Genomic DNA, 25,572 nt, shown 5'->3' on the forward strand with positions numbered 1-25,572 from the left:
GAAAATGTTCTAAAACAGAAATGAGAATTTGGGACAACTGTATAAATTTACAGAAAATTATTGAGTTGTAGACAAGATGGATGGATTTTATTGTGTGTAAATCATACCTCAATGAACTTTTAGAAAAAAAAGGAAAAGGGTAATAAAATCTTACATCATCATTTTATTTCCATAAGGAAAAGTAGGAAACCTCTTCCTAATGGCCCACACTTAATTAACCTCAAGGAAAACAGCCTTGTTTTTTTAAAAAATATATTTTATTGGTTATGCTATTACAGTTGTACCATTTTTTCTTCCTTTTATCCTCCTCCACCCTGTAACTCCTCTCCCACCATCATTCCCTTACCTTAGTTCATGTCCATGGGTCATACATATAAATTCTTTGGTTTCTCCATTTCCCATACTATTCTTAACCTCCCCCTGTCTATTTTGTACCTACCATTTATGTTTCTTATTCCTTGTACCTTTCTCCCATTTTCCTCCTCCCCCTCCCTGCTGATAACGCTCCATGTGATCTCTATTCTTGTGAATCTGTTCCTGTTCTAGTTGTTTGCTTAGTCCATTTTTGTATTTGTTTTAATTTTTTTAGGTTTAGTTGTTGATAGCTGTGAGTTTGTTTTCATTTTACTGTTCATATTTTTTATCTTTTTTTTTTAGATAAGTCCCTTTCACATTTCATATAATAAGGGCTGGGTGATGATGAACTCCTTAACTTGACCTTATCTGGGAAGCACTTTATCTTCCATTCCATTCTAAATGATAGCTTTGCTGGATAGAGGAATCTTGGATGCAGGTCCTTGCCTTTCATGACTTCAAATACTTCTTTCCAGCTCCTTCTTGCCTGCAAGATTTCTTTTGAGAAATCAGCTGATAGTCTTATGGGAACTCCTTTATTCAAAACTCTCTCCTTTCCTCTTGCTGTTTTTAAGATTCTCTCCGTATATTTCATCTTGAGTAATGTAATTATGATATGTTTTGGTGTGTTCCTCTTTGGGTCAAACTTCTTTGGGACTCTCTGAGCTTCCTGGATTTCCTTTGCCAGATTGGGGAAGTTTTCCTTCATTATTTGTTCAAATAAGTTTTCAATTTCTTGCTCTTCCTCTTCTCCTTCTGTCACCCCTATGATTGTCATGTTGGAATATTTAAAATTGTCCCAGAAGGTCCTAAGCCTCTCCTCATTTTTTTGAATTCTTGTTTCTTCATTCTGTTTCTGTTGAATGTTTATTTCTTCCTTCTGGATCAAACTGTTGATTTGAGTTCTGATTTCCTTTCCCTCACAATTGGTTTCCTATATTTCACTTTTCATAGCCTTCACTTTTCCCTCTATTTTGCAACCATACTCAACCAATTCTGTGAGCATCCTGATTACCAATGTTTTGAACTCTGCATCTGATAGGTTGTCTATCTCTTCATCACTGAGTTGTATTTTTTTCTGGGGTTTTGATCTGTTCTTTCATTTGGGCCTTTTTTTTTTTTGTCTCAGTGTACCTGTTACGTAGTAAGGGGCGGAGGCCTATGTATTCCCCAGGATGGGGCAATCCATGTTGCTGCGTTGTGGTGCCGTATGTGGGGGAGGGGTCTGAGAATGAACAATTCCACTTGCTTGGCTCTCTGCTAGTTTTCAATCACTTCCTCTGCTACCCACAATCAAATTGGGACCTTCTGGTGCTGATTCCTGGGTGGGTAGGTTTGTGTATGTTCTAGGACCCTGTGGGTCTCTCCAACAAACTCTCCTGTGAGGCTGGCAGTTTTTCCTGCCACCCCAACCCACACAGGTTTTTTAGTCAGGGGTTTTGAGGCTTTATTTCTGTGCGCTGGAACCCTGGGTTGCGTGGTCTGTCTCACTCCCCAGTTTTTCCTTCTGGTTTATCTTCACAAAAATATGGAGCTACCTGCTCTGCCAGCCACAGCCTTGCTCGCCCTGGTCCTCCAGACACCGCCTTGCCACAAGTCCTCTCCACCCCGGTTGCACAACTCCACCCCTCCTACCAGTGAGGATGAATATTTCTTCTTTAATTCCTTGGTTGTCAGACTTCCATACAGTTCAATTTTCTGGCAGTTCTGGGGGTTTTTTTGTCTTTAAATTTGCTCTTGTCCTCTTTTGGTTGTGTAAGGAGGCAAAGTGTGTCTACCTATGCCTCCATCTTGGCTCAAAGTCAGCTTCATTTTTTTATTTATATTTTTTTCTGTTTGTGTATGAGAAGAAAGTGATTAACTAATTAGTTTTCATGATTCAGAAGTGTTTACAACTTGGTACTTTAATCATCTCATAAATATATATATATATATATTAAGAACCTTGTGTTTAGTATTTTTAATCTTTTTATTGAAATATAAGTCATACACCATACAATTCACCCATTTAATATTGGAATTACATGGTTTTTAGTATATTCATAGGCTTGTGTTCATCACCACAATCAACTTTAGAACATTTTCATTAACCTGAAAAGAAATTCTTTTTTTAAAATATATTTGTTGATTATGCTATTACAGTTGTCCCATTTCCCCCCCTTCACTCCACTCCATCCTGCCCACCCCCTCCCTCCCACATTCCCCCCCTATAGGTCATGTCCATGGGTCATACTTATAAGTTCTTTGGCTTCTACATTTCCTACACTATTCTTACCCTCCCCCTGTCTATTTTCCACCTATCATTTATGCTACTTATTCTCTGTACCTTTCCCCCCTCTCTCCCCCTCCCACTCCCCTACTGATAACCCTCCATGTGATCTCCATTTCTGTGGTTCTGTTCCTGTTCTAGTTGTTTGCTTAGTTTACTTTTGTTTTGGTTTTAGGTGTGGTTGTTAATAACTGTGAGTTTGCTGCCATTTTTACTGTTCATATTTTCTATTTTCTTTTTCTTAGATAAATCCCTTTAACATTTCATGTAATAAGGGCTTGGTGATGATGAACTCCTTGAACTTGACCTTCTCTGAGAAGCACTTTATCTTCCCTTCCATTCTAAATGATAGCTTTGCTGGATATAGTAATCTTGGATGTAGGTCCTTGCCTTTCATGACTTCAAATACTTCTTGCCAGCCCCTTTTTGCCTGTAAGGTCTCTTTTGAGAAATCAGCTGACAGTCTTATGGGAACTCCTTTGTAGGTAACTGTGTCCTTTTCTCTTGCTGCTTCTAAGATTCTCTCCTTCTCTTTCATCTTAGGTAATGTAATTAGGATGTGCCCTGGTGTGTTCCTCCTTGGGTCCAGCTTCTTTGGGACTCTCTGGGCTTCCTGGACTTCCTGAAAGTCTATTTCCTTTGCCAGATTAGGGAAGTTCTCCTTCATTACTTGTTCAAATAAGTTTTCAATTTTTTATTCTTCCTCTTCTCCTTCTGGCACCCCTATAATTCGGATGTTGGAATGTTTCAAGATGTCCTAGAGGTTCCTAAGCCTCTCCTCATTTTTCTGAATTCTTGTTTCTTCATTCTTTTCTGGTTGGATGTTTCTTTCTTCCTTCTGGTCCACACTGTTGATTTGAGTCCCAATTTCCTTCACATCACTATTGGTTCCCTGTACATTTTCCTTTGTTTCTCTTAGCATAGCCTTCACTTTTTTTCATCTAATTTACAACCAAATTCAACCAATTCTGTGAGCATCCTAATTACCAGTGTTTTGAACTGTGCATCTGATAGGTTGTCTACCTTTTCGCTGCTAGTTGAATTATTTCTGGAGCTTTGAACTGTTCTTTCATTTGGGTCATTTTTTTTATTGCCTTGGTGCGTCTGTTACTTAAAGAGGCGGAGCCTTAGGTGTTCACCAGGGCGGGGTAATGCTGGTGGCTGTGCTGTGACACTGTACATGGGGGAGGGGCCGAGAGGGAGCAATGGAGCTTTCTCCACTCTCCACCGGATTTCAGTCACTCCTTCCGGTACCCACAATCAAATGGGGCCCCTCTGGTGCTGATTCCCGAGTAGGTGGGCTTGTGCATGCTCTAGGACCCTGTGGGTCTCTCCAACAACCTCTCCTGGGAGGCTGGGAGTCTCTCCCGCTGCCACCTCAACCCCCACAGGTGTTTTCAATCAGAGGTTTGAGGCTTTATTTCCCTGTGCTGGAGCCCTGGGTTGTGGGGTCTGCTTTGCTCCCCTACCATTCCTCCTGGTTTATCTATGCACGAATGTGGGGCCATGGGGTCTGCTAGCATTCTCACTGCCTTCCCTGTTTGTCCCACAATCTGCCAGTCTCTGGGTCCGGCCCCGGCAATGCGAGTCCTCTCTGTCCCAGCTGCCCATCTGCGCCTCTCCTACTGATCTGGACGAATGTTTCTTTTTTATCTCCTTGGTTGTCGGACTTCCTTGTGGTTCGATTTTCTGTCACTTCTGGTTGTTTTTGTTTTTAAATTGTTGTCCTTGTTTTGGATGTGCAAGGAGGCACAGTGTGTCTACCTACGTCTCCATCTTGGTTCTCCTTAATCACGTGTTCAAGAAATTCTTATATTTTGAAAAACATAATTACTTTTCACACAAAGTAACATACATTATTTATGTTGTCTATAATATATTTGTTATTTTTGCTGCATTGATGACCTTTTTAAAGTTCTGTTTTAATTTATAATATGATTACTATTGATGGGTATAAGCCACAAAAACAAGCTTTGGGGGTTCTCAATAATTATAGAGTGTAGAGTGTTCTCAGTACCCCAGGGTTCGAGAAATGTTGGCCTACATATCCATTATAGTAGTCTCCCCTTATCCATGGGGGGTACATTCCAAGACCCCTAATGCATGTCTGAAAATGTGTATAGTACCAAACCTCATACAATTATGATTTTTTTGTACACATGCATAACTATGATAGGGTTTAATTTGTATAAATTAAGCACAGTAAGAGATTAACAACAATAATAATACAATAGAACAATTATAACAATATATGAGGAGGGACCCAAAAAACAGACTTTATTTATAAAAAAGTGTGTATTTATTCTTACATGTTTAAACTTCAGTCACCTTCAAAGTACTCTCCATTTGATGCAATACATCAATTGAAAAGTTTTTTCCACTGCTCAGAACAGTTTTTGAACTTATCAATTTTGATGCCTTTTAGTGCTTTTGCTGTTTTGTTTCACCTCTTCCACATCAGCAAAATGTTTCCCTTTGAGGACTTTTTTCATCCTGGGAAACACACACAAAAAAGTTGCTCAGGGCAAAATTGGGTGAATAGGGAAGGTAGGGTCATGCTGGTTTTGGTCAAAAACTACTGACCACTCAGCACAGGAGTTGACACGTGTGCTCAAAAATTACCCATCATGAAATGGGCAAACATGTTGAGAGTCTTCAAAAAAAATTCACTGAAGCTGAATGCAGCCTCTCACAAGAAGCCAGCTGGTACACTGACACAGATGGGTTCCTTGAATACTCACTTGTTGGGGGAAGCCTGTGCTGCATGGGGCTCACCCTCCAGAAAACATTTCTGGCTTTTTTTGGTCCCCCCTTGTACTATAATGAAAGTTATATAATTGTGGTCACTTGTTTCTGGGGGTCCCTTGCTGAAGTCTTATATAGACTCAGTGCTTTCAGGTGCAACACACTGCCATTAGTTGAAACACGTTTTCTGTTGATGTCTAGCACACACACATTTAATGTCTTCTCCATCTTAAATAAGTAGTTATCAAACACTGTGCCCACAACTTTTGCCATTCAAGGTGAGACAGCAACACTAGCACAAATTTCTTTCTATTTCACAATTTTACTAATAAAAGATTTGTTCTTACCATAGATCTTAGCAACCTCAGCATGTGATTTTTTTTGTTTCCTTATTAAGTTGAAAACTTTCACCTTTTTACTTAAAGGAAGCAGTTTACAGGTCCTTTTTGGCATATCTGAATTGCCAACATCACTGTTCCTGCACATTGAGGCCATTACTAAGTAAAATATGGGTTACTTGAACATAAGCAGTTGGATACTAAGAGCGTTGACCTAATAACCACGACCCCTCTTAAGCGACTAATGGGTGGGGAACTTACACAGCATAGGGATGCTGGACAAAAGGATGATGCATGTTTAGGGAGGATGGTGCAAGACAATGTAAACTTTCATCACACTACTCAGAACAAAACACAATTTAAAACTTATGAATTGTTTATTTCTGGAATTCTCCATTTAATATTTTTTAGATCAAGATTGACTGCAAGTAACTAAAACCATGGAAAGGAAAACCACGGGTGAGGGTGGAACAACTATATCTTGATTTCCTCAAGTCCCACACAGTTTTCAGCATTCTGACAATATTGCTTTCTTCTTCTACTACTTCCCTGAAGTTCTTTACAGTAAGATTACCTATAAATTATGAATTTAAAAATCCAACTCATTTTTCATTCTTTATCTTATTTGACCACCCTTAAGACTTTGACATTGTTGTCCTGAATCAACAGCAGAGAAATTAATTTATTTCCATAGTTAAATTAAGTTCTGAAATCATATTCCTTCAGCATGGAGGAAAACAGGTACAAAATAAATCTGGTGATAATGATGAAATGAAGTTTCCCTCTAGCTCAGGGATCAGTGATCATTCTCATAGTTTTGTTGTTTGCTTTCTCTCATAAATTAGCTAGGTGGAGAAGGATTTACAGAGAAAAAGAGATGCTCAGATGAAGGAAGGCATGGGGAAGTAAAAGGAAAACTAGGTGAGTCACATGGAAAAAAAAGGTACTGAAAGGGGAATGAAGGAGATAGAAAAATAAAAAAGAGAAATCATTGTGGGAAAGAATGTACAGAAACTGTACCAAAGAATAGTCTATTTGCTGCCAATAAGGAGCTACAGGGATAAGAAATACAGGAATGAGAGGAAACTCTGGCAGGATGCAGCTTCACAATTCTTTTCAGAGCTGGAGCTCATGCCAGCTTCTCTATATTGTCTCTAAAGTATGTGTCCACCCTGACTCTCAGATCCATGTAGGTTTTCCCTCAATGGCACTTCTGGGTCAAAAGGCCAGAGCCCCCCAAATTAGCATAGAAACTGTCTTTTCTGAAAATATGTACCATCCTAGGAAAAAATCAGCTGCCATCCCAATCATTTGTTGAAATAATTCCAATAATTGTGAGTTTAGTTTAAGATATTGATGAGATGCCTATAAAAATCTCAATTGTTATATTTAGTTTCTCCCATCTGTTGTGCTTATATAGGATTTTAATAAGAAGCTATGACAAATTTTAATATTTTTTGATGTCAAAAATCAGAAATAACTCTTGTTCCAAAAACATTTAAGAGATCAAGGCTACAGTCAATAAGTGCTTCAGTTAAACAGCAATAGAGCTATAAATTTAATCACAATTTTAAAATTGTAGTAGAACATAAGGATTGTGCTTACAAATCCCTCATTTTTTTTAAATGAAGGTTTTCCCCATAATTTGAACTTTTCTTTGTTTAGTAATAAATTATAGAGATCCAAAAGTTGAGACAGAAGTATTAATGTGAAAACATTTTAAAAGTGAAATGCTTTGTTATTGAATCTACTAGTGATACTTGCCTGATTTTGAAAGACAACATACCTCTAATTATTTTAAGGTCAGCAGAATATACAAGAAACTAAAGATTTTACAAACACATTATTATAATAACATTCATTTTAAAATACTCTGCCACCTATTATTCAGGCTATAGGGAAATCTGTGTATATATATCTTCACATCAGAATTATTAGTCCTTATTTTTCTTTTTAATCCTCTTCAAATAACAAACTATCGACTAAACATCTAGAAACAAGTAGTTCACAAGTTCTGTTACTCAAGTGTCATCAGTTCTGCTCAATGATTGACCATCAGAGGGGAGATGAATTTCTGATCAGCAAACGGGGGCAGAAAAATAACACTTTTGTCAAATTTAGTGTCTAGGTTAAGATTCTTCCTTAACTGCCACCTGCTTTCTTTAACACTCTGTCAAATCTTCAAGTCTGGTACCATGGACTTACAAAGTGTTTGAGCCTGAAGGAGTGGAGAGATCTTCACGGACAACTATTCATTTGATGCATCAAGAAAATGAAAGCCAGACAGGAGCAGTGACTTGCCCACAATCACTCTGCTAGTCTGGTGAAGAACCAAAATGGGAATTCAGGTGTAATTTAAGCACACTCTCTGTCACATCATGTCACATCAATGCTTCTCTGCCCATTGAAAAGATTGTATCTTTGGCATTTCCCAAAGTTCAGAAATACCTTCAGATCCATGAGGCAATTCATTTTAAGAGGACTGTGGTTGACTCCCCATGTTAGAGCAGACTATTCAGCAATCTTCTGTGTATGTTTACAAAAAATGAGAGGTGGGGAGGAGGTAGATGGACATGGAGTAGGATAGTACAACACAGATGCAGCTCAGTTTAGCAGTTAAGGTGAAAGACTTGCCTCTCATTACCTGGGCTTCTCCTTCAACTGGCTACCTATTCACTTATGTGTAACCTGGGCCAGTTTCTGGGTCTCTCTTGCCTCCATCTTATAGTTTCTTAAGTGAGCTAAAGCACTTACAATCAAGCCTGGTGCATGGTGAGCACTACATGTGTTAGCTGTTGAAGAAAGTGCTATATGGAGCTAGTTTATATAAAGGAGCCCAGAAAAATTGGGAGGCATTTGAACATGTCATGTACAGTCACTCATCTGCAAAGACGTGTGTCCTTTTCAGCAGTTCTTCCCCAGTGGGGTTCTGCACAGCTGCTCGAATTTGAAATCTCAGCTGGGTCACTCATGTGTTGCTTATAAGATGTGTTTTTCATAGGATAAGGGGTTAATACACAAAATTTATAAAGAACTTATAAAACTCAACACCAAGAAAAAAAGTCCTATTTAAAAATGGGCAAAGGACCTGAATAGAAACTTCTCCTAAGAGGACATACAGATGGCCCCTAAGCATATGAAAAGGTGCTCAGTGTCACTAGTCATCAGAGAAATGCAAATTAAAGCCACAATGAGATATCACCTCACACGTGTCAGAATGGCTATCATTAACAAATCAACAAACAAGTGTCCTTGAGGATGTAGAGAAAAGGTAACCCTCATGTGCTGTTGGTTGGAATGTATCCTGGTGCAGCTACTGTGGAAAGCAGCATGGAGATACTTCAAAAAATAAAAAAAATGGAACTGCCTTACGACCCAGGGATTCCACTTCTGGAAATATATCCAAGGAAACCTGAAACACTAATTCAAGAGAAAATATGCACCTCTAGGTTCATTGCAGCTTTATTTACAATTGTCAAAATTTGGAAGCAGCCCAAGTGCCCATCACTACATGAGTGAATAAAAAAAGCTGTGGTGTATTTACACAATGCAATACTATTTGGCTATAAAAAAGAAGGAAATCTTACCTTTTCCAACAGCATAGATAGGCCTGGAGAGTATTATGCTAAGTGAAATAAGCCAGTCAGAGAAATACAAGTACCATACGATTTCACTTATATGTGGAAAATAATGAACAAAATAAATTAACAAACAAAACAGAAACAGACTTGTAGATACAGAGAACAGACTGATAGGTGTCAGAAGGGAGGGGAAGGGAGGTTGGGGGGCTGGGTGAAAAAGATGAAGGGATTAAGCAGAAAAAACTCATAGACACAGACCACAGTATGGTGATTACCAAAGGGAATGGGAGGTGGGGGGAGATAGAAGAGGGTACAGCGGGGATAAATGGTGATGGAAGGAACCTTGACTTGTGGTGGTGAACCCACAATACAATACACAGATGATGTGTTATATAATTGTACACCTGAAACCTATATAATTTTATTAACCAATGTTACTCCAATAAATTCTATTTCAAAATTTCCTTGAAATTCAAAATAATAAAATAAGTAAAATAAAAATTAAAAAATATTAAAAAGTTGTTTTTCAGTGTGACTCTAAGAGATCCATTTGGAAATAAAACCCATGATCTCTTTAGAGCTGTAACAGAGCCAGCTCAGCTAACCCACTTAGTCTCTGCAGGGTAAGATACCACTGCTCTCTAAAATGCTAGAGGTAAGAGTTACCTCATTCCAATCAGTATTCCACACATTTGTTAGTTGGACATGATAAGGAGATTCCATCCTTCAAATCAGTCTGAGACAGGACCCCAAGTAGGTCAAGGAGAAAAACTACCTAAATCATCCAAAGATCTCTCCTTTCTCTCCATCCTCTATGACAGCATTTCATGCTTTTAGAGAGTTTGACTGTTAACATATTTCAGGTGAAACAAAATCATGGGTGTGTGCCCTTTGGAGAACCATGTAAATCAACAAAGCTGTACATAGAACAGAGTGATTGGCCTAGCAGCCAGAGTTTCCCACAGATAGCAGTTATACAGATCTTGCCAAAGAAAGGAAGAGCAACGATGGAAGTGCGATCTGTAGAATCCGTATTCTACAGATTACAGAATTGGCAATGATGGAGCTTTCTTCTGAAATGTCAGTGATAGATGTGTTTATTATTTTAGTCTTAATTTTAGAGGTAATTTAGAAATAGAATATCTAAGAGTAATCACTTATTTAAATTAATAGTGAATCAGCAAAAGTAAAATCATTTATGTATACTTTGAAAAACTATACATGCAGCTATGGTTTAATCCATTTGGATGACACTTTACAACACATGGATTAACAGGAATTCATGTATTGCTAATGGCTTTCTCACATTTCCTTAATGATGTTATAATCACCTATGGAAATACAGAAGCCATTTCCCATCTGCCCAACACAAACATGTTGACTCCTGTTTTGCGTTTCCTCACAGTGACATTCAGGACTTCTCAGGGTTTCCGGACAGTCTTCAGCCCTGAAGCTAAAGTTGTTTTTTGTTTCTCCTTAGATTGTGTTAAGGAGTACCTCATAAATCCTGGGCTGGCACCTCTTTGGAGACTGGAAACAACAGCGATGAGTATGGAGCTCTGGGGTTGAACCATGTGCTGCTCAGTGTGCTTCAGCTTTCATAACACCCTCCCAGTGTGCTTCCTGCAGAGGCCTATCGTAGACGTGGCCTCTCTTCTCTGCTGGCACTCAGGGATAAGCTTTCTGATTTACTCTGATATCTTTCCCTTAATCTTTATAAGAAAATTGGAAAAGAGAAAGAATTGCTTACTTTTTTAAGTGAGTTTCAGTGGTAGCTCATATTTCAGGGTGCTTGGTCATAAGAGCTTTTATCCAGGGATGCTCAGGGGCCTACTTTTGAAGGAAGATGTCAGAGCATTTTCTGGCTCTTTATCCAGAATTGGTAAGAACATGGCATTTATGAAGCCAGACTTTCAGATATTACTTCTACAAACTACATTCAGTAGCCACAGTTCACTCCATGTCTTGGTAAATACACAGTCCCATGGGGCTAGACTTATTTCCAACTGCCTATGACAGAGGCCAGCTATCAGTTAGAGTCCTTTTTATATATAAGCCAATTTAATTGGGAAAACAAAGATTTCTAGATAATATTATGACATAGCAAATTAATTTACTCTGTCTCATCTGTCTGAAAGCATTTTGCCTCTGACTGATCCTCAATGTTTTATCATGAGGAAAGTTTTCCCTGGTGCCTGAGGTAACTCTAGGGCAGGGTAAGGGGACTCCTTTGTGTGTCCATAGCCTATCATTTGTGTGCACAGCCCTTGCCCCATGACTTACTAGCTCTTTGAAAACCAGAAATAGGTCTTCTTCACCATTCTATCTCCTTGATTAGCAGGGCTCCAACGTGAACGGCACATATACTAGGTCTTTCCCTGGGCTTCTGACTAGGAACTCTAGGTACCTGCTAATCCACTGCACTCAGATATCACATTTTAAAATCACTGAACTCACCCTGTTCTCCCTTAGAGCTGCTTCTGCTCCTGGGCCCCTCGTCAATAGCCACTATTCACTTAGTTGCCCAAACATGAAACCTGGGAGTCACACTCCACTTTCCCACCCCTCTCACCAGAACCCCCTCACCCAAAAGGCTTCCATCTGTAACCAGTTACTTAGGTTCTGCCATCTTCTTGTGGTTCAAATTTATCAAGTATTTTTTATTCGTAGTGACTCTAACTTGATTTCAGCAACAATAATATGAATTAATGCAACTGCTTCTAAGTCAGTGTCCTTGTCTTTAAGGCTGCTGCCATCCACCATTGTCTCCACAAGAAATCATCTCATGCACATAGGTTAGTTGTCTCACTGCCCACTGGAAGGAGCCCAGTAGCCATATTGTGGTTTCATGGACCACTGCTCTTTCACTCTGTCCATCATCTATTCCTCTTACCTCTGGTCACAGTGTCTGACTTTCCTTGGGGAACCTACCCACCCCCTACACACTCCCTCCTTTTGCTTTGATTTCTGGCCATTCCTCTCAATCTTCTGTTAAGCCAGCTCCAGGGCTGAGAGACAAGGAAATGGGTTCCTCTGGCACAGTGCTTTTGATTTAGTCTCAGCCATTTGTCTCCATTAGTCCAGGGAAAAATCAATCTTTGGTAAGAAAGAGATCTTTCTGTTGAGTTTGCATCCCATGGAATCAGGGCCTGGATCTGGTGGCATCTGGGCATAGACTGTAGTCCTGCCAACAGTAATGGGCCAAGAGAGCAGACACTGAGACACACAGATTGCTGATACATTGGAGCACTTAGATTAAAGGCTTGCTCAACCACTTTACCTCTAGTTTTTTCAGTTACACAGGTCTTTTTCTCTATAAATTCATCTGATATTTTTTTCTTTTTAACAAGAGACTTGACTACCACAAATGGCCATAAAGACCCTTGGGGGTAAATGTTCCCTTGGTTTTTGATGACTCCATAAGGTCCATGCTTTCTCTTCCAGATTTGTGCACAAGGAACCCCTTTTTCTGGGATTTCCTTTCTTTTTCTTTGCTTGTATAATTCCCATTCATTTTCCAAAAAATCGGCTAAGACTTTACCACTTCTTCAGGCCTCTCCTGACTCCCCAGGCCCCCATATCATGACACTCTGACAGTACTTACCATGTTACATCCTGATTGCGTGTATATTGTTTGCTGGCATCCTCCAGGCTACAAGCTCCCTAAGGCAAGAGTCATGTCTTTTCATCACTATATCTCTGGAATCATATATATTCTCTCATATGTATAAAAGTAAAATGAGAGCCTGAAAGAGAGATAAAAGAGAAATTATGCAAATTGCCTTGGTTTAATTTAAATGTGATCATGTATGTTACAATGTTCATTCTCTTTGACTAAATCATAGAGAATAAACTGGGCAAGAGAAAGATTGAGAGCATGGAGGGCAGTTGCAGGTTTTAGGCATGAAATGATGGCATTACAAATCATTATAGTGTGAGTGGAATGGAGAGGAAGTGGTAGATTAAAAATATTCAAAAGCTATAAAAGCCAAAAATGGGGGGAATGGAGTAAAAAGAAAGAAGCTGATGACTCAAGATTTCTTTAGACAGGGAACTAGACAAGGAGGAAGACTTTTGGAGTTAGGAAAGTTGTTTTTATTTTCTCTTCTGAATTTCTAAAAGTTGAGATATAATTCATCTAATATAATATTCACCCTTTTAAAATACACAATCCAGTGGCATTTAGTATATTCATGAGGTTTTCCAACCATAATCATTATCTAATTGAGAACATTTCATGATTTTTTCAAAAACAAAACAAAAGAAAACAGTAGGATCTGGCCAGGTGGCTCAGTTGGTGGCAGCATCATCCTGTACCCCAAAAGTTTGGGGTTTGATCCCCAATTGGGGCACATACGAGAGGCAAATAATTGATGTCTCTCTCTCAAACAATTTCTCTCCCTTCCTCTCTCTAAAATCAATAAAACATATGCTTGGGGAACATTTAAAAAAATCTCAGCATTCTCCATTGCCCTATCATCCCTCTGGCAATGACTAAAAAGTCAAAAAGTAGTTTTTGACTCCATTCTGGACATTGCCTGTTCTGGATATTTCATACTAATAGATTTATATATGGTTTTTTGTGTCTGACTTACTTCACTGAGCATATTTTAGGGTTCATCCATGTTGTGGTATATATCAATACTTCACTTTTGTAGCTGAATAATATTTCACTGTATGGATATATTGTTTCTTTATATTTGTTTATTCTTGATTTGATGGATACAATTGTTCCTATATTTTGCCTATTGTGAACAATGCTGCTATGAACATTGGTGTATATTTTTGTGTAGACGTATTTTCTTCCCTCTTGGGTATATACCTAGGATTGAAATTGCAGGATTATATGGCAAATCCATGTTTGACTTTTTTGAGTAACTGCTAGACTGTTTCCCAAAGTGCTGCATCATTTTACATCCCAACCAGTAATGTATGAAGTTTCCAATTTCTCCACATCCTCATCAACACTTGTTATTGTCTGTTGTTTTGTGTATTGCCATCCTAGTACTTGTGAACTTGTGAATGGTATCTCATTGTGTTTTTGATTTGCATCTTCTTAATGAGTAATGATATTGAGTACATGAGTACTTTCATTTTCATGTGGGTTAATTTTTTGGTCATTTGTATATTTTCTTTGGAGAAATATCTCTTCAGGTCATATGGCCATTTTATTTTTTTAAGACAGTAAACAAAATTTTATTCTAAAAATAGATTTTAGTAATAACAAAAACTGATCTGGTAATTTTAATAAAAGGGGGAAATTTAACATAAATTTGCTTAAATTTTTTCTAAAACATACAAAATTGTTACTGTTATATGAAGGGAAACCACCCTGCCCCAAGAAAACAAAATTATCTTCTGGAGGGTGGGCCCTTTATAGCCAAGGCTTCCCCTACTAGGTGAGTGTTCTAGGAACCCATCTGTATCAGTATACCAGCTGGCATTGTTGTGAGAGCCTGCATTTAGCTTCAGTGAATTTTTCTTTTGAAGACTCTTTCAACACATTTGCCCATTTCATAATGGGTGATTTACAAGTGCACCTGCCCACACTTCGCTGAATGTTCAGCAGTTTTTGACCAAAAATGTCATGACCCCCATGCCCCACCCTCCCTATTCACCCACTCTTGCCCCCAGCAACTTTTTTTGTTGTTGTTCATCAAACTCAACGAGTCCAAAAACTGTCTTGAGGAAAAAAATGTCTTTATAGGTATATTGGATCTAATGGAGAGTGCTTTGAAGATGACTAAAGTTTAAACAAGAATACATAATTTTTTATAAATAAATTTTTATGGGGTTCCCCCATATGCTGCCAACTCTCATTTGTGAGTATTTAGATTACTCACTTTATGAATTATCCAAGGAAATTTTAAAATAAGGTAGAATATTGTCTAACATTTAGACATATGTATAGACTACTTTTACTTAATGTAAGTACATACCCAAAGAATACAAATAAATTCAAACCTTCATATATCTATTTTAAATGGGGTTATTTGTCTTTGTTATTGAGTAATAAGAGGTCTTCATATATTTCAGTTACTAGACCCTTCACAGATATATGATTTGCAAATATTTTTTCCCATTCTATTGCTTGCCTTTTTACTTTCTTTATAGCGTCATTTTAGGTACAAAAGTTTTTAATTTTGATGAAATCCAGTTTATCTATTTTCCATTTGTTTCTTGTGCTTTTGATATCACATTTAAGAAATGATCACCTAGTCTAAGATCACAACAATCTAGCCTATGTTTTGTCCAAGAGTTTAATAGATTTTAGCTCTTATATTGAGATTTTTTATCCATTTCCAGTTAATTTTCATATATGCTGTTGGGGATGGGGGTTCAATATCATTCTTTGGCAAGTGGATATTCACCACCATTTGTTGAAAAAAACTGTTCTTTCCCCCATTGAAGAAGTGTCTCGACATCCTTGTACAAAATCAACTGAACATAAATATATAGGCTTATTTATGGACTTTCAGCCTTATTCCATTTATCTATGTATATCTGCATGACTGTGCCTCAGTCTTATTTACTGCAGCTTTTTAGAAAGTTTTCAAATTGGGAGGTGTTGAGTCTTCCAACTTTGTTCATCTTTTCTAAGACTGCTTTGTCTATCTAGATTCTTTAAATTTCCATAAGGATTTTAGGATCAGCTTGTAAATATATGCAAATATATAAGTTGGATTTTGAGAGGGATGATGTTGAATCTGGAAATCAATTTGGAGAATATTGCCATCTTAATAATACTAAGTCTTTCAATCCATAAACATGTAATATTTTCCCATTTATTTAACTGATTTTTTAAAATAATGTTTTATAGTTTTCAGTCTACTCACATTTCTTTTGTTAAATTTAATCCTAAGCATCTCATTATTATTGGTGATATTGCTAATGGAATAATTTTCTTAATTTTCCTTCAGGATTATTCATTGCTCTTGTATAGAAATAAAATTGAGTTTTTAAAAAAAAATTGACCTCTGTCCCATAATCTTGATTAAATCACTTATTAGCTCTAGCACCTTTTGAGTACATTAGATCTATTTTTGAGATACTAAGTCATGGGTGTCTAGCATGCTACTGAAAACAAAAGTCCAAGGCTCAGGATAGTCTGAGATGTGTTTGGGATTCCTCAGCACTTATGAGAGCAATTCATTGGAAAAGATAAGGCAGAGCAGGAAGGTTGTGCACAGTGAGAAGAGAAGAAGCCTGTGCCAGACCCTCAGGAAACACCAACAAGCAGAGAAGAAGGACTCTGAAAAATAATACATTAATTTTATTTTCATCTAACAACCAAGGTTAGAAATTTAAGGTTTTTCCCCCAGAAGTCTTCTTGTACAGGATGGGGCAACAGTAAGTTTACAATTTTGAGTATGCAAAACACAAAGTTTATTTTTGTACTATCATTAATTATTGTGTTATTTTCCATATGAATAACTATAAGCATACTTTTGACTCACCCTATATATTTCTCCTGATTCTAGTAAATTTAGATGAAGAGCTCATATGAGAACTTTCATCTCGATATTTCCTTTTTCAAATAATATATAAGAATGTTAAGATAAATATTGCTAAACATTTTAAAGAGTAACTTTACTTCCTCATAGTATCATTCATTAGTGATGGTTACTGAACATTTTATGCCAAACTAGAGTGTTGAGGTCAAATAACTATTGATTTTTTTATATCTCTATAACTAGGTCTTTGTTTAAGATAATGGAAAACTGAAAATACCACATTAGAATAGTTTTTGAGGCCAGTTTTTAAAAATAACTAATTAATTTCATATTTACAAAAGGGTAGAAGAATTTCAAAGTTCCTATCTCCATTTCCTCTTGATTTTTTTCATACTTGATATTCTTTTTACCTTGACAGAGCAGACTCACATCTGCTGTGTGTTTTGCTGTTATTGATATGGATGCTCCAAAGTTAACAGATGTCTTCTGATGTCAGAGTCTTTTGTATTTCCTTTGGATGCATTCCAATGCTGGATAAAGTCATTTTTGGCTGATCTGGCTTATCTCTGTCTTAGGACCAATGGCTAGAAGATGCCAGAGGCCCTGTTGCCAAGGCATTCTCCATCACAGTTTGTCTAGACAATATCATCAAACTTACATGTTTGTGCTCTGGGTAGCATGTGTTGTATGATGTACACTGTGGCAGTGACAACATGGAAAGTGACTAACATTTGATTCAAAACTTTGGTATCTACCAGTACTAAGAATTGTTTTTAAAAAGAAATAGATATAGCACATGGTAGCCCTTCTTGATTTCTTACTAAATTTTTGGTCAGGAGATACACTGAGCATTTGAAGTTTGAATATATATTGTTATGTTTAAGCACGTGGTACAAAGCACAACATTTAAATAGTTCACATTATAAAGATCTGTCTTGGAGGCCAGTCAATTTATTCCTCCCATGAGCAAATCATATTAAAAATCCCAGATCCATCAGAAAAACAATTTTAAAAATTAACTATATTAAGAACAGCATATTCACTGAGAAATTACTTCTTTTTGTTAAATTATAAGCCTAACCCTATACTTAAACCTTACCTTAATCCTAACCCTACCCTGAACCCAAATACTAACCTAAACTAACACTAACCTTAATCCTATTCCTATCCTCAATCTCTAACTCTTAACCTAATCCTAACCTATGAATGTAACTTTAAACCTAACCATAACCATAACCTTAGTCCTAAACCTATGCCTGATCCTAATCCTAATCAAAACCCTAACCTAACCACTAATGCTAACTCTAACCCAAACCCTACACCTAACCTCAGCCCTAACCTTAACATATTCCTAACTCTAACTTTCTAACCATAATGATAATTTGCCCTTACCCTATTCCTAAACTTAACCCTAACCCTAACCTTAACCCTAACCCTAAACCAACCCCAAGTTTAACCCTTAAATCTAAACCTAACTTTAACTATAAATTTAACTCTAACACTAATTCTAACTTAACCCTAAGCCTAAGCCTAACCCTAAACCTACCTCTAATGCTAATTCAAAACATTCACCCTAACATTAATTCAAAACTATACCTAATACTAACCCTATTATTTTTTAGTTTTTTAATGCCCAAATTAATTTTTATTTTTTAAATATGCTTTATTGATTATGCTATTACAGTTGTCCCAATTTCTCCCTTTGCCCCTTTCCACCCTCTATTTCCTCTGGCAATCCACCCCTTAGTTCATGTCCATGGGTCATGCATTTAAGTTCTTTGGCTACTCCGTTTCCTATACCTTTTTGAGCCCCCTTTCTATTCTGTACCTACCAATATGTACTTCTTAATCCCTGCACCTTTCTCCCCATTCTCCCCCTTCCCCCTCCCAACTATTAACTCTCCAAATGATTTACATATCTATGATTCTGTTCCTGTTCTGCAGTTTGCCTAGTTTGTTTTCTAGATTCAGTTGTTGATAGTTGTGAACTTATTGCCATTTTAATGTTCTTGGTGTTGATCTTCTTCTTTTTCTTAAATAAGTCTCTTTAACATTTCATATAATAATGGCTTGGTGGTGATGAATTCCGTTAGCTTTACCCTGTCTGAGAAGCAGTTTATCTGCCCTTCTATTCTAAATGATAGTCTTGCTGGATAGTAATCTATGTTGTAGGTCCTTGCTTTTTATCACTTTGAATACTTCTTAGCAGTCCCTTCTAACCTGCAAAGTTTCTTTTGAGAAATCAGCTGACAGTTTTATGAGAATTCCCCTGTAGGTAACTGACTACTTTTCTCTTGCTGCTTTTAAGATTCTCTCTTTATCTTTAATCTTTGGCATTTTAATTATGATTTGTCTTGGTGTGGTCCTCTTAGGGTCCATCTTGTTTGGGACTCTCTGTGCTTCCTGGACTTGTATGTCTATTTCCTTCACCAAATTAGAGAAGTTTCTTTCATTATTTTTCAAATGTTTTCAATTTCTTGTTCTTCCTTTTCTCCTGCAGGTACACCTATGATTTTAATGTTGGTACATTTAAAGTTGTCCCAGAGGTTCCTAAGCCTATCCTCATTTTTTTTTAATTCTTTTTTCTTCCTGCTGTTCTGACTGAATGCTTTTTCCTTCCTTGTGTTCCAAATTGTTTATTTGATTCTTGGCTTCATCCTCTCTACTGTTGGTTCCCTGTAGATTTTTATTTCGCTTAGTGTAACCTTGATTTCTACCTGGGTCTTCTCTATGCTACTGAAGTACTCTATGAGTTCCTGGAACATTCTAATGACCAGCGTTTTGAACTCTGCATCTGATAGATTGCTTATCTCCATTTTGTTCAGTTCTTTTTCTAGAGTTTTGTTCTGTTCTTTCATTTGGGCCATATCTTTGTCTCCTCATTTTGGCAGCCTTCCTGTGTTTATTTCTCTGTATTAGGTAAAGCTGCTTTGACTCCCTTAGTAGCATGGCCTGTTGTAGAAAAGTGCACCTGTTAAGTTGTATGGGGTGAAACCTTAAGTAATCACCAGATCAGGGCAACCCATGTAACCCCATTCTGTTGCTCTGTGAGGGGAAGGGCTTAGGAAGAGGACTATGGAAGCTACCTGGCCTATGGAGTTTTGCCCGAGAGGAAACTGTCTCCCAGCACTGCCCTGTTGTCAGTCACTTCTCTTTCTTCCCATATGCCACTAGTGCCCTTCCAGCTGTTGTCCTGGTATTGAAACCCAGAGGGGGGTGGACCTGCATGAGTCCTAACTCTGTTGCAGGCCCTTTAAGAGGAGTCTTTTTAAGAATCCTGCAGTATCTTCCACCACCCCCACCCCCACTGGTTTTTACAGCCAGAAGTTATGGGGACTTATCTTCCTGGTGCTGGAACACTGGGCTGGATGGTCTTGCCTGGCATGGTATCTTTTGCTCCCAAGGTATCCCTCACATTTTTTATCCACCACATGTTCATGTGAGACCATCCATTTCCATCTCTGTGCCTCTCTGAACCACTCTGCATCTCCATGCCTCTCCTCACCTTTCCACCTCTCTGTGTCTCTGCCCCTCCTACCCACCCGTTGGATGAACGTGATTTCTTTAAATTTTGGGTTGTCAGACTTCCTACAGCTCTATTTTCTGGCAATTCTGGGTGATATTTGTTGTGTAGTCCAGTTGTAGTGTTTGCTATAGGTGTGTTCGGAGGCAAGGCATGTTTACTTTCACATCCATCTTGACCAGCCAAAGCTTGATATCTAGATTGTTCATTTTAGAAAGGTCCGTTTTAGAGGTCAGCCCATTTATTTACTTCGACCATGACGCTTCATGTTGAAAGCAAAAATCCTAGATATATCAGAAAAATAATTTAAATATATAACTACATTAAGATATGTATGATCACTGACATAATTTCTTGTGCTTAATTACCAATTTATTTATAAAAAGCATGTTTGGATTTTTTACTACATGAAGCTTAATTGCTCTAAAGTCTTAATTTAAATTGTTGGTTATATTATTTTTCTTCTCAAAGTCATTAAAGATGTTCCCAAAGCAGGAAAGAATTTTTGATATATTGTTAAAAGTAAAACATGGTCTTTCCACAAAAGTGAGTTGAGGAATTTAACCATTTTTCTCATGCTCTTTCCACTTGCAAGCAGAACCCTAAATGTCCATTTATCACATCAGGAATTATTTTCCTCAATTGCTCAATGACAGTCAAATTTGGTTTTCCTTCATAAACAAAAGCAAAGTCTTACAATTTGTTTTTAATAAGTATCAAAATTAGAATGTATTTAAAAGGTTAACCTCATAGGCTCTGACCAAGAGTTCTACTGTGAGAACTAAGAGAACTGGACCCCTCTCTTTGGGTATTTGAGCCAAACTGAAGCCAGTCCACATACATATGTGAATTATGAAGAAAAATAGATGAGTCAGGAGACTAACACACTTAATCAAGATCAAATCAAGGGACATTTATTGGAGATAAGTGGTGACATAATCTACAGAATAATTTGAAGAGAAGAAAATGTTTTTGAGGTTTTTAAATTACCCTTTAAGAAAGAGTTCCAGCAGGCTGGGATATGTTTCAGCAAGAAGAGTCCCTACTTCCAGACTTCCTATTTATTTTTGGCTCTGATCAGGACTATCCCTATCTGGGTTGCCTTTAGAACAAATCAACAGAGCGAGAAAACAGCCCCCTGTCCTCAGTGCTGCTCTCGGTGACCCACCTCTTTCTTGTCCTGGTGAAGCCAAAGCAGTCCACCCACAGCTCTGCAGATTTCCGTTCCAGCTCAGCTGCTGTCACTGCCACCCAACTTTATCCACAGTGGAGCAAGCCAGCCCCTCTGATGGAGGTCTTTCCCCCAAGGATCGTCAGAACTGTGGGCTCCATTCAATGTCCCTCCTTCCCCCATTCTCCCTTGCTGTGGCACCTTCCACACTCCCATGGCTTTAAACGGAGTCCTGAGCCCTGTCATCTCTTAGTCTTAGTGACCTCCCTTAGTCTCTTAGTGACTTGCTCTGTCACCACCAGTGCCAAAGTCTGGCAGTTTATACCTCTTGGAAGTTTAAACATTCTTCAGAATTACTTTGTTCAGAAAAGATCTGTTTTAGCTCATCTCTTATCATCCAGCTGAATCATGCAACTTAATTGGGTTGGGTTGGGGAATATTTTAGAGAAAGTAGATCACACAGTAGTGGAGAAATCCATCCTTGTGGGGTGGGAACTGAGATCCTCAGATTCCACAGCTACTCTAGTGAAGGTCTTCTTGGATGAAAACCAAAGCCTATGCCATTGAAAATAATGAATACCACAACAAGGTTGCTAGTGTTACTTAAGTGTAATCCAAATCCCCACCAGGGGTAATTTTCAAGCACACTTGCCCTCACATCTCCATTCTGTGTTTTTAATTCATGGACATGACCCAGCAGGCATATTCCATGCTGTCACTTCTGCCCCTTCCTAGCATAAGATGCCCCACTCCCCAGCCCACTCTACCTTCTGCTCTGAGAGCAGAGACCCTATGATCTCAACAAGTTCAGACAGAGTCAGGCAAGGGAAAAAAGCAATCAGATTGTCTGAATCTGAGAGGCCATGGGAATACTTGGAAGCAGAAGGAATTGCTGATCTTGGAGAGTTCAGCATTTTGTGACCATATTTTCCTCCTTTCTTCTTCCCAAATCCTTTATCCACCAAACTTACTATATTTGATAGTCTACAACTCTTGACTTACATTGACTTTTGAGAAATTAGGAAAGACGGTAGAAAGTCTGGGAAACTGCTGGACTGAATTTCCTTATCGATAATTCCTATCAGCTCCAATATGCCAATGCTCTCCTGACATCTCTGCATGTTTTCAGGTCATGCCTTTTCTGATTTGCCTTGTATTGTGGTTTGCTTTTCTAACATATAAGATCAGGTATTTAAATATATGCATTATTTTATTTTTGTGAAATAACTAAGTAATATTCAAAGGGAGGAGATCAATTAGTGGTATCTTACCTAAAATATATTTCTAAAACATACCTAAAATATATTTCTGAACTGCAAGTATTCCCAGCATGGGTGAGCTGGCCCAGCCCTTAGAAGTGGAATGGAAGAGGGAAGGGAGGGAGGGAGGAAGGAATAAAACCAAACCGTGCCTTCAGAGAGCCTCTTAGTGACATTTTAACCAGCCCCTGTTACAGACCGCCTCCATGGAAGCGGCTTTGATGTGGAGTTATTCATTCTAGTGGTTGCTGTATTTACTTTTGTGAACCAGAGGGGTAGCTAAGGATACAACAGAATGACTTGAAGATTTACCTTTGGTTAGATGTTTGGTTTGAAACCTGCCAAGGTTAACATAAGAGTGAATGTAAGTGCATAAAAACTACCAATCCTGGTGAGATCTACAGGGGCCTTGCTTTTATTCGAGTGCTTTGCATCAGGGGTCCCCAACCTCTGGGCTGCAAACCAGTACCAGGCTGTGGCCTGTTAGGAACCAGGCCAGCCACAAAGCAGGAAGTAATCTTGAATGTAATGCTCTTGAATCCTCCTGAAACCATCCCCCGCCCCCCAACCCTGAGCTGTGGAAAAATTATCTTCCACAAATCTGGTTCCTGGTGCCGAAAAGATTGGGGACCGCTGCCTTGCATCCATTATCCCATTGAATCTCACTGCAACCATATGAAGTAAGCACCATTGTTGCCTGTTGTAAAGATGAGAATAATTTGCCCAACATCACACACACTAACTGCAAGGCCAAGATTTGATATTAGACTTTTAAACGCTATGTTATATAAATACTACTATTCCTCTCTTACTGGCTCCTTTCCCCCTGTGTTAATTTATTTTTAATCCTCACCAGAGGATATGGTTATCAATTTTAAGGAGAGAGCAAGAAGTGGAGAGAGAGAGACAGAGAAAGAGAGAGGGAGAAATATCATTGTGAAAGAGAAACATTTACACCCCTACGGGGGATCAAACCCTCAACCTAGGTGTGTGCCCTGACCAGGAATCAAACCCTCAGCCTTTTGGTGTATGTGGCGATGCTCCAGCCACACCACCCAGCCAGGGACCTCCTCTGTTTATAATACATTATTTACTAAAACTGGAAAGCAAACAAACTGAGTTGTTTCTTATAGGACATAATCTTGGTACAGAAATTGTGTCTAGTGGGTTGGAACACCACCCACCAACAACATCCCCACCTATAGTCTAGGTGCTGGCATTCCACTTGGGGTGAGTTGGCTGAAAGCTTTGCTCCCCTAGATCCCATATCTTCACTGGGATAACACACAAAAGGAGTTACAGGAGACAATTCTGCCACATTAACCGTGCTTCCTCTGCTCCTTCAGTTAGAATCCTTCCTGATGGCTCAGTTCATTCTTCAGGTGTTTTTAGTCACCCATATTCTTCCAGTCCAGTGCCTTTCTGCTTGAATTAGCCAGATTTGATTGCTCTAGCAGAACCTGCATCTTTGGAATTCTTATAAAATTTATCATTGTACATGACATCAGCTGGTTTAATACTCATGATAAATTATCCCTCAATTTATAAATGACTATCCTGAGGCACCAAAAAATAACTCTCTCAAAATCATATAACTAACAAGTAATAGAACCTGTACAAGCCCATCATTCTTTATCCACAATTCTGAAATCCACACAGCTCTATAAACTTCTGACAAAAACTGAATTAACATGGTTGCTTACAGTCTTTATATTATTTAATGTGAAATTCAAGTTGATAAAAAAAATTCATGCTCCTCCCTACTTTAATGGGCCTGAAGGCTTCACCTGTTTGTGATGAGCCTACTGACCTACCACCATATGGTAGTGACCATTTGATGGTCCTTTTGATGAATATTAACTTGCAGGCATTGGAGCTGTGTGGAACAATATAGTCTCTCTCATGCAAACTTGCAAATCTTGGGTCAAATCCAGCCAAATACATAAACACAGCTAACTTTTAAAAATCATACTTTCTCCTTTTTTATGTCCAGAGAAAGTCTCCCTGTTTGTCCTCAGTCACTCCAGTGAGCACTGACATGACAGTTTGCTCTGCAGTGGGTGCAACTTAATTCCGATGTGAAATGTGAAGACCGGCTGGGCTGGATGAATCATTTTCCTGGTCTGCAGTCTTTCATCTGAAATTCTAAAGTAAAAACAAACAAACAAATGAAAACCACTGAAAACTAAAATTATTTGTACAACTTCTAGGGCAGAAAAAATCTGATGTTGAAGGTACCTTTTCATTTTATTCATCCACTAAATGTGAATATTTCTTTTGGGCAAAATTTTTAATATGTTAGTTTATAGGGTACTGTCCAGGCCTCTGGGCAATTACTGTATTTTGCTGTGTATAATGAGCACATTTTTGTCCAAATTTTTGAGGGAAAAATAAGGATGCTTATTATACATGGGCATAACAATTACATACTATGGATATAATAGTGGGTATAGTAATCCTGTGTATAATATGTACAAAAATGTGGGTGTGTACTATACATGGCAAAATACGGGTAATTACTATATGCCATACTCATCATATTCTCTTTCTACTTGGCCTCCAACTTTGAAGAATGGATTAAGATCCTGTAGTTGGTTCATGCAAGAGCAAAAGGCCCATTTCACCCTTCTGATATTAGTAATACACTGCCTGACAGCCTTTCTACAGTGCAGTTTCGATTCAGATACTAGATACGCTAGCTAACCACCCCTGCTATACATATGAAACATAATTTGCATGGAAATGATCATACAGACACTATGATTGTAAACCTGCCCATATTTTAAAATCGAAAAGTTTAAATAATGTTAGGAAATACTAAACATCATGTTTTATTTGAAAACCTACAGAAGTGTGATTTCAATAAGCAAAAAAGCAT

At 38.1% G+C, this 25,572-nt stretch overlaps 1 long non-coding RNA gene across 2 annotated transcripts in view; it reads right to left on the bottom strand.

The window, feature by feature from the left end:
- Positions 1–21,181: 21,181 nt before the first annotated feature.
- The window catches only part of LOC123478467 (uncharacterized), a 28,733-nt gene continuing 24,342 nt past the window's right edge, over positions 21,182–25,572 (bottom strand). For both annotated transcript variants that reach the window (XR_006653673.2, XR_008427558.1), the window contains exon 3: positions 21,182–24,839. This is a non-coding gene — a long non-coding RNA (uncharacterized lncRNA). The remainder of the gene's footprint in view (positions 24,840–25,572) is intronic.

The sequence above is a fragment of the Desmodus rotundus genome, chromosome 8 (genome assembly GCF_022682495.2).
Source record: "Desmodus rotundus isolate HL8 chromosome 8, HLdesRot8A.1, whole genome shotgun sequence".
Taxonomy (NCBI): domain Eukaryota; kingdom Metazoa; phylum Chordata; class Mammalia; order Chiroptera; family Phyllostomidae; genus Desmodus; species Desmodus rotundus.